Here is a 15605-nt window from a genome sequence, read left to right as displayed (position 1 = left end):
CCACATCTTTTTTCTTCTTCAGTCCTCTCCCATTGCAGTAAATGTAATCACCATTACCCCAGTTATTTGTGCCAGAATCCCAGAAGTCATCTTCCTTTCACCAAAACCTTTAACTGACATCTTTCATTGATCACATTCAATTAATTACCTAGTCTTGTCACTCCCTACTCTGAAGTAAATCTCAGATCCATTCAAACCACTCCATCATCACTGACAGTACATCTTAGTTTCAGGCCTTATCTTCTCTTACCAGCACTCAGCAATAGCTTACAGAAAGATCTATCGAGCATAACAGAATGATCTTTTAATCATTTAAGTTGTATTTTGTTATTTCTGAATTGAAACTTCTTTCTTTTTATTTCTCGCAACATAAAGTTCTCTAACATGACTTCTGAGGTCCTGCATCATGTGGAGCTTCACTGCTTTCCCAGTATCATCTTCCCTCCCTGCTGCCTTGTTTACTACACTCCAACTACACTGGCCTTCTATTTCTGAATATGCCTTGTCGTTTCCCACTTCAGAGCCTTTGCTTGTGTTCTTTACTCTCTCTAACACATAATTATACCATTCACTCTTTGACAATAAACTCTTTCTTATCCCTTTCAGGTCTCAACTTAAATGGCATTTACTCCAAAAGGCTATCCCTGAACACATTGTGCCCCATTTCTTATCACACCCACCAATTCTAGCCTATTCTTCATTATATACTCATAGTATTTTAAATTTTACACTCATATCTATGATTAAGATTATTTTTGTGTGATTTACTGAATGCTATCTTCTGAACTACTGTATTATAACTTAATAAAGAGCAAGGCCATGGCTGTATACTCCACCTCTGTGTACCCAGTGCCTGAATAAGTGCTTAGGATTTATTTGTTAATTAAGCCTATATTTCTCATTTGTCCCTCTCCAGAATGTCAGAGTGCACATGTAATTTTCTCAATAAATATTGGTATAATTGTGTTTATTTAAATGAAAACATAAATCGAAACTATCCTATACTAAGAATGATTGGAAATCCAAATAAATGATTCATGTCATTTCGGACCTTACAGTTTAATTTGAAATGTAAATATTCACAGAAAACACTTGGGAATCAATTACCTTCAATATACCATCAAGTGAAAGATATAATGCACACTACATTCCGGTGGTAAAACTGAGAAGAGTAATCATTTCTTCCAACCCAGGTCACTCCAACGAGCTTACTATATGACTAAAATAAACCATGAAAACAAATAAAACAATCTATAGAAAAGAATAATTTGTGTTGCTTTTTTTTTTTTCAGACTAAGTTCACAGCTGGCAAGTTCTATATTTTAATAATATTGCTAAATTTTGCTTCTGGTTACATATGCTTTTCTGCACCCTTTTACATACAGAATATTTATTATTCTTAGGCACACAATGTCACAGCAATAAAGAGTAGGCCTACTTAATTAGTTAGTACATTATACTGAAGAAGCCATGGGCAAATATTTGATCCCTTAAGCATGTCAGGTGAAGCCCTTTAATTCATCGTCATAAACTGAATATCCAAACTGGGTCACCTTCCGTAAAAACTCATGCCAGAGGTAACTACAGAGACTTACAGTTTCATTGTTTTTATACAATGATTATACAACAGAGGAACCAGACACAAGCATGTGGCTAGACAAATAATCAGTAAAAATCTACCATAAACGCAGGAGTAATATCTAAGATAAAAATTATTTCAAGCAGGGAATTTGGTTCAGAAAATAATGCTGTTAAAAATATAGAACTGGTCTGAATTGGTGTATGTGATCTAAATTATATCAAACATACCAGTGATTAAAAAGATATTTTTATTACCAATTAGGGACCATATCATTCTAAACTCAATTAAAATTTCAAGAAAATTTCATGAGCAATAGCAACTTTACCTGATAGATAGAATTAAAGACTTTGTAAATAAGCATAACATGTATGTAGTATGTATGTGTGTGTTTGTGTGTGGGTAGGTGGTGGTATTTGACTAATTAAAATACAACTTGAAAATAGTATTTATTAGTTAATATTCTATGTAGTACACAGAATGGTAGGCAATTCTGAAATATTTCTGTATGTACAACTGTACACTCACTTGACTTCATCTCTTACAGATTGAGAGATGCACTGTCTAACATGCATCAATAGCCACAGGCCACAAGGATATGTAAAATTATATTTGAATAAATTAAAAATTTAAAATTTTAAAAGTCACTTCTTCAGTCTCACTAGCCACATTTTAAGTGCTCAAGAGCTACCTGTGGCTAGAGGCTACAGTATCAGACAGCACAGATATAGAACATTTCCATCACTACTGAGATTTCTATTGGACAGCACTACCTTAGAGATTATCTATGCAGAATAATTACATAAATTATATATAAAATCCTCTGTCTTATCATATCAATACTCTCACTTTATATAAATATCTCAGACTGTTAAAAGATTCCAGGAAGTATAAAACCATACATGTAATTCAAATATATATACATATATATTTTTATATGTGAGGCAACCCTTGGTTGACCTCGTAGATTGCAAGGACCTTGTAAGCTTACAATCCCTTATTTTTTATTTTTTTACGCCTACAGCACCTGGTCTTCCTAGGTGGTCTCTCATCCAAGTACTAACCAGGCCCGACCCTGCTTAGTTTCTGAGATCAGACGGGATCGGGCTTGTTCAGAGTGGCATGGCCGTAGACCAAATATTTTTCCACACACATTTAAGCATGAACAATGCCGATAATGTACAAAAACAAATAAAAATTTGCATTCCCCAAAACTCAAGTCATTTTCATCTAATAATAGATTTCAAACTATAAACAAAAATAAGTCTCTGGAGAAGCAATACTTATGACAGATTGTAGATTTATCATCTTTCCAACTTTAACACTTTCTTTTGATCCTTGAAATCATCTAAAAAACAAACTCTTTGTCCTACTTTCCATATTAGCTTTCAGTGAGGAAATGCTGAAGTATGACTACTTAGGGCCTTATACTCTTTGTTGTATTTTTAATATACTCAGTGCATGCCAAGCTGCAATAGCTTTGGGCTCACAGCTCACCTACCATAAGGTTTCATGCATTTTATAATTTTTCTTGTTTGAGTATTATCTCAGATACACAAAGGTTTACTCTAAGGGAACTTAAAATATCAGAAATAAAACATGAATATATATTAATTTGCTTCATGAACATATTTGGAATCATTCTAAAGTATAACATACACATATAAGGGGAACTGATCTCCCTTTCATTCAAGGGGTTCTGGGTCTACAAACTAGCACAGTTCGGGACTTGATTAAGGAACCATGACTCTGTGTTGGTGATTCAAGTTAGATTTTTGTTCACACAGCCTAGAACCTTTCCATTTATATGGATCAAGTAAAAATTCAGTAGACTGCTTTTCTTTTAGAGATACCAAGATCAACCTGCCAACATGATAAATCTCTGCGAATCAGACTACTTTTTATTTCCTTAAGGTCAAATACACTCTATATGTTTATTACACACATTACATTCTTAAACAAAAACATATCATATAATATTTTGCATCAACATCGGATAATATACAAACTTAAAAAATAATTATGAAACTGACTAGTAACAAAAATATTTTTCATTAAAAATTTTGTAACATTAACATATCACCATCATATAATACAAATAATAGTTTTAAATCTTAAGACTTTTGTACAGAAAAAAGTTTGACAAAATTACATATCTATATCCATAGATATATATATTAAAAAATAAAATGTCAAAAAAAAGGCATAACTGAGGGCTATAAAACTGGGTACTTCTTTGATTATTATAAATACTGAGAGGGAGAGGGAAGGGGGTTTAATGGAGTGGCCTGAGAGTAGGTCTCTCCAAACATACTTGTTAGACGCATCTGGCAAAAAGAAAACGTGTAGTACAAAAATAAATTTTTCAAGCAACTGTTAAGAAAATCATAAAGATTTTTTAACAAGTTGTAGTCAGTACGTTGTATGGTGGGAGTAGGGAGGGGATGTCAAAAGAGAATAAATGTGGGGGAATGTGTGGAAAGAAAGGAGAGTCTTCAAAACATTAAACATTTATTTTTGCCTTTGTGTTATCTTAATTGATATTGAGATATAGTTTTCATTTTCTCTCCCTATTCTTGATAGTTATATTATATCTATACAGTACAGTATGTAACATTTACATACTACTCTAGCATATTTACCTCTATAATTTAGTTTTACATTGCTTTTATTTATAATCAACATTTATCGTCAATCCTTATGCCACAGCTCCACCTATTAATTTTGGTTATCTAAAGTTGATTTCTCTAGTAGCTTCTTTTGTAATATTAGGTTATATCCCCTCCCCGCCATTGTCATTCAGAAAATTTAGATAATTTTTTTTTTCTTATAACATTTTGGCATTAGCAATTCTTTTATGTTCTTGTTTAAACGAGTTTGCTAGGGGGAGTTGAGGGGTGTCTAGGTGGCTCTCTTAACTATTTACACCTCACAGCACTTAAAATAATGGCTGTTTGTGCAGCCTCCTCCACTATTCTGAGATCTGGGTTCTCTGAAACCCTGTCTCCATCTTCTTTTTTTTCCCCCCCCAAAACCACCAATATTTCTGCCTATTAAAGTGGGATTCTAATTCCAGCAGATTTTCCTCGGTTCAGTCCTCAGTCTGGAAATTGACTTTGGTGGGTTTTTCTAAAGCCATCAGGACTTTTCGTTGTACCCTGTAGTCTTTTCTACATTCACGCCAAGTAGCAGTAATCCTATTTTTCTCAGTTTCACTACTTGTTCTCAGATATAGTTGCTGAATTTTGCATTCAGGAAAAGGTCTGCTCCATTTGGCAATGAATTTTTTTGGCAATTTCTGTAATCCAATGCTAGATATACCATCAGAATTCATTTCTCCTCTCTTTTCCAACTCTATTTAGCTGCAAAAGAAACCAGATAACTGTTTCCAAACAAAAAGAACTTGCCATTTAATTTAATTCAATTTAATTAAATTATAGTATATTAAAGTCAAATTCTTTGTTTTCTTCCTATCATTTTTAATTTTGTTTTTAAAACATTTATATATCATTTAATGGCTTTTTCCAAAGCCTAACTATGATGCTCAAAGAAATGTAATTTCCTTCTGTTGCCTATACTCCAATTCTTCTCTCTTAAAATCAAATTCTTCATATATATTTTCCAGTTCACTAATTTTAGTGTCAATTATCTACAATTATACTATCTATATCTATTTATCTATCTATCTAACTATAAATCACACACATACCTTATCTAAGATTTCTATTTAGTACTTTTTTCAAATCTAGTTGTTTTTTATTATAGCTGGGTCCGCTCATATTTGTGATTTTATTTATTAATTTAATATTTAATAATTTAATAATTCATTAAAAAATCAGACTCAATTTTTTGTATTCTATGTATTATTACTAGAATATCTAAAGGCTATGAGAGTCTACGTCTGAATGTTTTTGTTATCTTTGATTGGAAGGTTGGCTGATTTAGCAGATATACTGGTGGTTACTTCATCCATGAGGATTTGCCTTTGTGTTTGTTTGATGCCAAAGACATTGCATTCCGAAAATGGTTTAACCATCTTTCTAGATTTCAGCAAAGATTTTCCACAGGCATCCCCCTCTTTTGTAAATGCTTATAAATCACCATGGTCTTTTTACTTCCAGATCATTTTAATGGGGAAAATGATCCTGATAATTTTCCTTACATCTTTAGAGCTCAGCAATAAATTAAAAGGTATAGTCATTTTTATCCCATTTTCCTTTAATAGAAGGCTCTTTAGTCTCTTTAGTGTGCTATACTACCTTGTAATTGTTCTTTAACTTTTTCTTTTACTAGATCATTTAACATGTGCTTTATTCGTATTTGAATGAATAAATGAAGGAATTCATATAAATCACATGGTTTATCTTCTCAACACTGATACCTACCGTAACTGAAATGCTGTCTACTGGCTCTTTTACCCAAAGCATTCAATGAGATTGAATAGATTTTGCTAAACTTGAATCTCTAACTTTTGTTTTTCATATTAACTGTGACAGAATCCTTGTTATTTATCATTACTTTTCTAAAAAAGCCTTTTATTTTTAAAAAATGTTTTAATTAATTAAATATTTTTATGGTGACATTGGTTAACAAAATCTGGTTAAGATTCAGCTGTACATTTTAACAGTAAGGTATATATATATTTACATTGTGTGTTCACCTCCCAAAGTTATATTTCTTTCTGTCGCCATGTATCTGACCCCTTTAACCCCACCTACCTCCCCCTCCCTGCCCTGACCCTCTGGTAACCACTTGTCCATATCCATGAGTCTCTGTAAAAAAGCTTTTTAATATTAGTCATATATTTGTCTAGATTGAAAACCATTCTGTTTAAATTCAATTTTGCTTATTTCTAATTTAATCCATTTTAAATGAATTGGCTTTGTTTTTAAAGCAGTTTTAGATTTACAGAAAAATTGAGCAGAAAGTATAGAAAGCTCCCATATACTTCCTTCCACCCCACCCCACCCCTAGTTACCTCATTATTAACTTATTGCATTAGTGTGGAATGTTTCTTACATTGCTGAATCAATGTTGATAAATTATCCATTCATGCTCATAGTTTAGGATTCACTCTTTGTGTTGTACATTCTGTGGGTTTTGACAAATGCATAATGCCATGTATCCACCATTATATCATGCAAGAGTTTCACTGCCCTAAAAATTCTCTGTACATCACTTATTCATCCTTCCTTCCAAACTTCCAGCAACTCCTGATCTTTTTACTACCTCTATTATTTTGCTCTTTCCAGAATGCCATATGGTTGGAATCATATAGCATGCAGCCTTTTCAACTGGCTTCTTTCACTTAGCTATACACATTTGAGGTTCTTCCATGTCATTTTGTGGCTTGATAGTTCATTTCTTTTTATCACTGAAAATGTTCTATTATATATATGTACCGCTGTTTGTTTACATATTCATCTATTGAAGGATATCTGGATAGCTTTTGAGTTTTACCATTATGAATAAAGCTGTTATAAGCATTTGTATGCAGGTTTTTATGAGGACACAAGTTTATAACTCATTTGGGTAAATACCATAGAGCATGGCTCCCGGATTGTATGGCTAAGACTATGTCTTTGTGAGAAACTGTAAAATAACCTGCCAAATTGGCTGTACCAGTTTGTATTCCCACCAGTGAGGAAGGTGAGTTTCTATAGCTCCATATCCTCACCAGCATTCAGTATTGTCGGTGTTTTCAATCTTACTCATTTTAATAGGTGTGTAGTGGTATCTCGTTGTTTTACTTTGTAATTCCCTAAAGACATGTGATATTGAGTATCTTTTCATATGCCTTTATGCCATCTGTATATCTTCTTTGGTGAGGGGTCTATTCAGATCTTTTGCTTATTTTCAACTGGGCTGTTTGTTTTCAAATTGTTTAGTGTTAGGAATTCTTTGAATATTTTGGATAAATGTACTTTACTGGATGTCTCATTTGCAAAAATTTCTCCCATTCTATGGCTTGTTTTCTCATTCTCTGACCGGTGTCTTTTGCAGAGCTGAAGTTTTAAGATTCAATGAAGTCTAGCTTACCACTTTTTTCTTCCATAGATTGTGCTTTGGGTGTTATGTCTAAAAACTCATTGCCAAACCAAAAGTCATCTAGATTTTTCTATGTTACCTTCTAGAAGTTTTATAGTTTTGTCATTTACATCTAGGTCTGTGATCCAATTTGAGATAAGTTTTGTGAAAGATGAAAGGTCTACGTCTAGATTAATTTTTATTTTTTTGCATGTTGATGTCCAATTTTTCCAGCACCATTTATGCTATGTATCTATATACAATTTGCTACAAATAGCTACCGCATTAATGCTTTTAAATAGTTTATTTGTCCAAAGAGATAAAATAAAATTGTCATGCCAGGCATATTTCTCATATTACATTTGACAGCATTAAGATATGTTATTATATCAAGAAAGGGCCTTATTAAAGTATGTCAAACTTGCAAAATAGTTTAATATGTAAATTTAAGTATATTTTATGTTGTAAAAAAAACATACCTTCTATATTTCAAATTATGCTTTCTAGCTAATAGTGTTTTCCTTGGGGCTTGCATTCAATGAAAAATTAAGTAGCATTTAACATATGTAGTTGAAATATGTGCTTTACTGCAGTGGACCTTTTTTTGTTCTAAACTGCGTATATTACAAGGCATATAAATGTATAGAATTATGTTAAAAATTTTATTTAAAATACCACCTTTTACTTAGCTATGCCAGAAATGAAATACTCATTTCTTTTCCAAAAATTCATTACTCTACTCGTCAACTGAAATAATTGCTTCTATCCCTTGGGTCTAATAAAATAATTTAGCTCTTTAATTGGTCTTGTTTGATTTGAAGACCAGTGCTTTTTTGGTGTGTGTGTGTGTGTGTGTGTGTGTGTGTGTGTGTGTGTGTGTGTGTATTTGTGTTAGTGGTATGCTACCTGCTGAGTCATCAGCACAGAAATAAGATGTTAATTTCTTTCCTACTAAATGAAGCAGATAATCAGACATCAGAGGATGGCTCCTATGCTGTAAATAAATCTTGACAAGCTCAGGGAAAGCCCAATGCATCACTCAGTCCTATTCATGCCATCTGTCCACAAATTAAGTCAAAGTAAGGATATTAATTTGTTACATTTCAAAAGTTGTACTGACAAACCCACATGGACGTTGTAAATAGCGATGGATAACTGAAACACTTTACTAATACTCCATTGAATCATGGTTATGGTTTTTGTAAACTTACTTTCCAGCAACCAACATGTGGAGACTATTTTTGACCAGATGCACATCTAATGACTATCAAAGCAGATGTCTCTCGAAGCATTACACAAAGGAATTTTTTAAAAATCTAAGTTAGAAGTTATATCAAATTCATGACATAAATTTATATCACTTTTATTGAAAACAAATTATACAGATGACTTGGGATTGCCATGAGCTTTTCAAGAAATTATATTTATGAATTATCTCCCTCAAAGAAATATGTCACGAGCTAGAATTAGGAAACTGTAAGGATTGTCTCCTAGTTTATAGGGATAACATGCCAGATAATAGAAAGGCAAAGATACAATTCATCTTCCTGGAAAGAAGACATCAGCAATGGGTTATATAAAATAGTCAAGGCCATAAGAAGGTTAGCTTCTGTCTGTCTTAGATTAAAAACAAATGTATATATGTGCGCATGGTATATCTGAGATGAACTGTGTAATACTGTTTGAAGTTCTAATGAAAAGGTGACATTAATACAAAGTACATCATTATATAAAAAGTGTCTGATAACATATTTATACAATTAATGTGATAACTGGTAGGATATATTTTTATTTCTTAGAATATCTTTTATTTTCCTACTTCTTTTTTGTAACTTTACTGGAAATACATAGTCAAGATACATAATAGTTTATCCTTTTTGCCCTTATTCTAAATATAGAGGGGCACACCTAATAAGATTTTCGTATAAAGGATCTCTTGCAACATATATTTCAGGTATAATGAAAGCAAGTGATAATTTACCTAAACATCTGTAGAGAGTAGTTCTGATGACTAATCTGGCATGTCGAACAATTCCTTTTCAATGTATCACTTTGGATAGTTTATGTAAAGTATAGACAATACTATTTTCATTTAATCCTTTTAATACCTATTTTCTTGCTTTCTTAATAATAACTTATTGATCTAGAGAAACCATACAATATTATTGCCATTTTACAGATGAGTCAACTGAGACTCAGAAAGTTTACCTGACTTGCCCTTGATAGCATCTTTTTGGCCTTCGATCTGACGCCTTTTTCTTTATTCTTTTAAATCAAACAATGAATGTTCCAGCATATACAAACCTGAATAAATCTCTTAGAATGGGTCAGTTTTTGTATATGTCAGGTTAAGGTATCACCAATCGAGACTGTGATTCCAACCTAAGATCTGTCTCTATTTTAAAACTGTGCCTTGTAGTAAAGACAAATAGTATTCTCACAAGTTTAAAACTACTTCAGGATAAAATAAAAAAAAAAAAAAAGACTTATTTACTGTTTAGTTATTCTAACAATCACCACTGTCACCTACTGCTAAATGGTGGAAGGACTGTATCTATCTTAAGTCAGCATCAGCAACATCTGAGACACAACTTGATTTGGAGCAAGATTTAAATCTGTATCATTAATCTGAAAATACTAGGAGAAATCCAGGAAAGTATACTCCTTTAGTACCCTCATACTTCGTCGTCAACTTTTCTTTTGAAATTGTAAGGGAGTATCGTGCTCTAGGAGCTTTATAGAGCTAGTACCTGAATTAGCTGATATTGAGTCAGAATTTAACATATATGTTAAACCTCAATTAACCATACTCAATGTGCAAAATATGGTGAGCAAGAATTTAAGAAAAAATAAGTGGATCTTTAGGACTCACTCAAATTCAAAGCTAGTAGGCTGTTTTCAGATTTGAGGTAGGGATGAGGTTAAACACAAGAAGCCAGGTAATGAGTAAGTCACATGTTTTAAATGTATAGGGTTGGAATAAACCTTCCTTCTCCTCCTTGTTTAAACTAATGACAGTGTAAAAAATAGTATAAAACAAAATTTTAGCAATTCCATTTTATAGAAATTAAGGAGAGAGATTATGAGAGTATTAAGGAAACAATTTTCTAGAACCAACAATTTCATGACCTGCACCTGCCCTAAATAAATATTCCAGAAATACTGTATTGACTCATATGCTTTCTTTTCTGATCTTTCATTTATTCACTTCAATAGGAATGACTACTAAAATTTAAATTCTGTGCTTTGTTTATCAACATTTTTTAAACATTGCCCTGAATTGTACTGAATGTCAATCACAACACAGAAGCCAGCCAATGAAGAAAAATGTTAATGACAGTAATATGACATCAGTGAAATTCACAGGACTTGTCACTTGCAGGATTCAGTAACCCAAAAAAATTTACACTTTCTCCTTCCTCATGTGTTATTGTTTTTAACTATCTGCAGAGCTTTAGGTGCAGCCAGGAAAGATTTATTTCTGTAATTTACTTCAAACTGTTCATATATCTTTCTTAAGCCATAACAAGAGCCTACGCTGAAGCTGATTTTATGAACAAAGCCATATTCTTGTCATGCTACATTTTATTGTTAATATATAACACTTTAATGAAGATACATCGTAATTTTTTTTGCAAGACTACAAGATTTACTAGTTTTGTATTGTATTCTTGTGGGGCTGTATTTTATCTGATTGCTTTTTGATATCATGTCATCAAGGGGCTATTCAAAAGGAAAGGTGGCCTCCAATCTGGAAGCAAGAGGGAGGAAATACTGACATCACATTTTAATCAGCCCTTTAGTTTTTATTAAATATTTACCTAAAGTTCACTTAAAGTAGCAATATTAAAACTGTATGTTTAATGAAAACAAAACATATTTTTGGAAATGTTATTCCAAGGACAATTACTAGAAAAACATATAGATAGAATACTTTTAAATTTTATAAGGCAAGTATACATGGATTTTGAAAATCATAGAAATAAATGTGTAGACATACTAAAAGCATATCATGTAATTATATGTGGTTTTAATTTTTATTGTATATTTTTGGTGTTTTAAATTTTTCTACACTGCACTGTACACATATATATTTATAAACAGAAAATCTATTATGTAAATAACACTTTCATTTATAGAACTAAAATTTTACTATCAAAAATGTTTTTTAATTGTTCATTATTTTTAATAGTTTGCAAACCAATTGCACAATATTCTGCTGCGTATTTAGAAGTGTGGTAGGTCCTTAAGATAGAGACAGCACCTATATGACTTCATTATATTATTTTTGACAGCTGTTGTACTGTTCTAATAAACATAAAATTATCTGTACAATATGATTTTCCACCTCAAAAGATTATACACTTCTTGAATACAAGGAATCTATAGTATGGCACTTCTAATTTATTTCCCATAAGATCTTAACAGTCCTGATCTATTGTCTGAAGTAGACATTCACTAGCTGGGTAGCCTTGGGTAAATTACTTAATCCCTCTCAGCATGTTTGCTTTGTTTAACAGAAAAATTAGGATAATGAACATACTGACCTAACATAATGATACAGTTAAGTGAGACAGTATGAATGAGACATACATAATGCACAGTGTCTGGCACATATTAAAAATTCAAATAATTATAGCCACTGAGAGTACTTATTGATATATAATTTTATGATTTTCTATCCTTTTTAAATTGAGATATAATTGACATATAAGATTGTATAAATTTAAGGCATATAATGCATTGATTTGATATACTTATATATCTCAATATGATTACTACTGTAGCATCAACTAACACCTCTATCATGTTACATAATTATCATTTCTTTTTTGTGGTGAGAACATTTAAGATCAACTCTCTTAGCAACTCTGAGGTATATAATACAGTACTGTTGACTATAACCACTATTCTGTGCATTTGATCTCTAGAATTTATTCATCTTCTAGATGCAAGTTTGCACTCTATTTCCCCCAGTCCCAAGCCCTTGATAACTACTATTATATTTACTGTTTCTATAAGTTTGGTTTGGGGATTCCACATATGAGTAATATCCACATATAAGTAATTCCACATATAAGTAATTGTTTGACTTATTTCACTTAGCATAATACCATCAAAATTCATCTATGTTGTCATAATGGTAGGATTTCTTTCTTTTTAATGGCTAAATTATATTCCATTTTATATATATACACACACACATATACATAACCTATATATACATACATGTTACATGTGTGTATATATATATACACACACACACATATACCTATATATATGTATACACACAGATGTGTATGTGTGTGTGTGTGTGTGTGTGTGTGTGTGTGTGTGTGCATTTATATCTTCCTTATCCATTAATCTGTTAATGGACACACAGAATGTTTCCATACATGGTCATTCCAAATAATACTGCAATGAATGTGGGAGTGCAGGTATCTTTTTGATATCCTGTTTTCATTTCCTTTGGATACATACCCAGAAGTGGAATTGCTGGATCATATGACAATTCTGTTTTTAATTTTTAAAGCAGGTCACAGCAAACTAGAACCCTCAGATCAAAATTGACCTGCAATGTGTTTTGTTGGAACTAAATCACAACAGCTCATTTACTTCTATCAGTGTCTGCTCTCATACTACAACAGCAGAGTTGAATAGTCATAACATAGATCATTTGTCCCTCAAAGCCTAAAATATTTACTGTGGCCTTTCACAGAAACAGTTTGCTGACCCCTAGTTTTAGAATATAGAGTTAAACCCGTTAGGTTGACTTAGACGACCCATCATAACCTAGCTACAATTTTATGTTCTGTCCACCCCTGTAAATATCGTGTGTTGCTGGTATACAGAAAATATGTTTTCCGAAATCCTCATGCTCTTCAGGTCATAAATAATTAGCATGGTCTTATAACACAGATTTCCTTCCTATCTTTTCACCTTTCTCATGCTTGAAGCACAGTCTTCTTTGTCTTTCATATCATTATTCAATGCAACCTACTTTTGAGTTCTCCCTCCCTCATATTGACTATGATAATGCATGTCTTCCACAAATTCTTGGCTCGCTGTGAGCTTATTCATTCAATGTCTCATGAGGGTCTACAGTGTCATGGCTACTGTGCTCAAAAGTGGAACTAGAACTATTAGTAACATGCATTTTATGTCCTCAAAAGATTACTTAAGCTAATGTCAAGAATACTAATGTTAAGAAAATTTCTCATTACCTATGATAGTGTCTCATACTATATATCTCAAATAGTTGTTTTGCTGTGAATATTAGGTTAATCAATGCATGAAAAACGCTTAGAACAGTGTCTGATACAAGGAAGCACTCAATAACACACAGCAAGCACTTAATAAGCACTTATATTCCAGACACCATTTCAAACAATAAACTAAATCACCATGTGGAAGATGCCATCATTGTATCCAAATTGAGACATAAAAACATTAAGCAAATTTTCAACATTACACTGCTAGTGAATAACAGAGCTGTGTCCTGAAGCACTCTATCCAGAATCTACATGCTAAATCATTAGACTATCTTTTCAAAATAGTCAGATATTATTATTTTAGTATAGATAGTAGTTCCTAGAACATAGAAGGCATTAATATATGTTCAACAAATGAGTTATTAATGGGATAAATAAATATAGCTAAGAAAATGCAGGTTGTACACAACATAAATTTTAAAAACTTGTTTCTCAATTGAAGAATTTTCCATTAATTAAATAACTTGCAAAAAAAGAAATTTAAAATACACATTTAAATGAGTCAGTGGTCCTAAACTTGGATTATTGCCAGAAATAACATAAGTGATTTTTAGAAATGCAGTGTCCTATATTCAAAAACCAACTTATTGATTTAGGTTATCTGAGACTGAGACCCACAGACACAGAAATTTATGAAAAATAAAGGCAAGCAGCAAACAACAACAAAAAGGAGATTTAGAAATGTGAGTCAGAATGATGATGCAAATCTATGCATAACTTCTTCATGGCTGTCATGATCAAATGTTCAATGTATATTAATAACAGGAAAAACAAACTATCAACATATTCATCCCTTTAATAAAGATATACATCCACAAAAAATCATAACAGTGGGAGAGAGATGGAAAAGACACACATAACACTCTATAAGAAGCTTTAGCCTCAAATTATGGAAATCTTAGATTAAAAGCAGCCCAAGAACATAATAACTCCTACAGAATAAAAAGTAAAATAGTAATCCAGGTACAGTAGGAGATCAGACCCCTGTTCACTATGTAAAATTGTGACTGAGGCATCCTCGAACAAAGACTGGGAAAAAGTAAGGCTTGATTTTAACTATCAATAGATATACAGACACCTCTCCCCACACACATAAAAAAATCTATAGATATTTATTTAGTTACATGTGGGACAGTTTTATTAAGTGGACATACTGACTACTAAAGAAGTTTCAAGAAATTCCAAAGAATCAATAACATACAGCCACCCTCTTGGACCAAAACATCATTAGGAAACAATTATAAAAATAGCCACACTCATATATTTAGAATCCTAAAAATCACAATTTAGGGAGTAATGTCACAAAATGGTGGAATAATTTTCTCCTGTCTTTCCCTCAAAGAACACTGATTGTGACAATGACTCACAGATGAAAGTGCCTATATGGAAGTCTGGGAGTCCAGCAGAGAAGTCCCAGCACACCATTAGAACAACAACAAAAAAATCTGAGATTGGATAAACTGCAAAGAGTAAAAGAACAGTTCTACTCTTCTTGCATCACCCCTTCCCCAAGGCACCTTCTCAAAGATGATTTCCTGAGGGGAAAGTGAGTGTGTATGAGTGAGTGCCTAGATTCCCGAGCTGTGAGGGACACTACCAAGGAAGCTCATTTCTTTATTATCCCATCTAGAGTACTGAGATGTGCTTTAAGACTGAGGAGTGCTTTAAGACTGAAATAAAAGCACCCAAGGCTCTTGGGGATACAGATCCTACTAATTGTTTCATGG

At 32.4% G+C, this 15605-nt stretch overlaps 1 pseudogene; it reads right to left on the bottom strand.

The window, feature by feature from the left end:
* Window positions 1–2594: 2594 nt before the first annotated feature.
* On the bottom strand, window positions 2595–2713 carry LOC111738369 (annotated as a pseudogene).
* Between the last annotated feature and the right edge of the window lie 12892 nt (window positions 2714–15605).

Source organism: Pteropus vampyrus, unplaced genomic scaffold, assembly GCF_000151845.1.
Source record: "Pteropus vampyrus isolate Shadow unplaced genomic scaffold, Pvam_2.0 Scaffold37, whole genome shotgun sequence".
NCBI lineage: Eukaryota > Metazoa > Chordata > Mammalia > Chiroptera > Pteropodidae > Pteropus > Pteropus vampyrus.
This window is presented reverse-complemented; position numbering and strand designations above follow the sequence as displayed.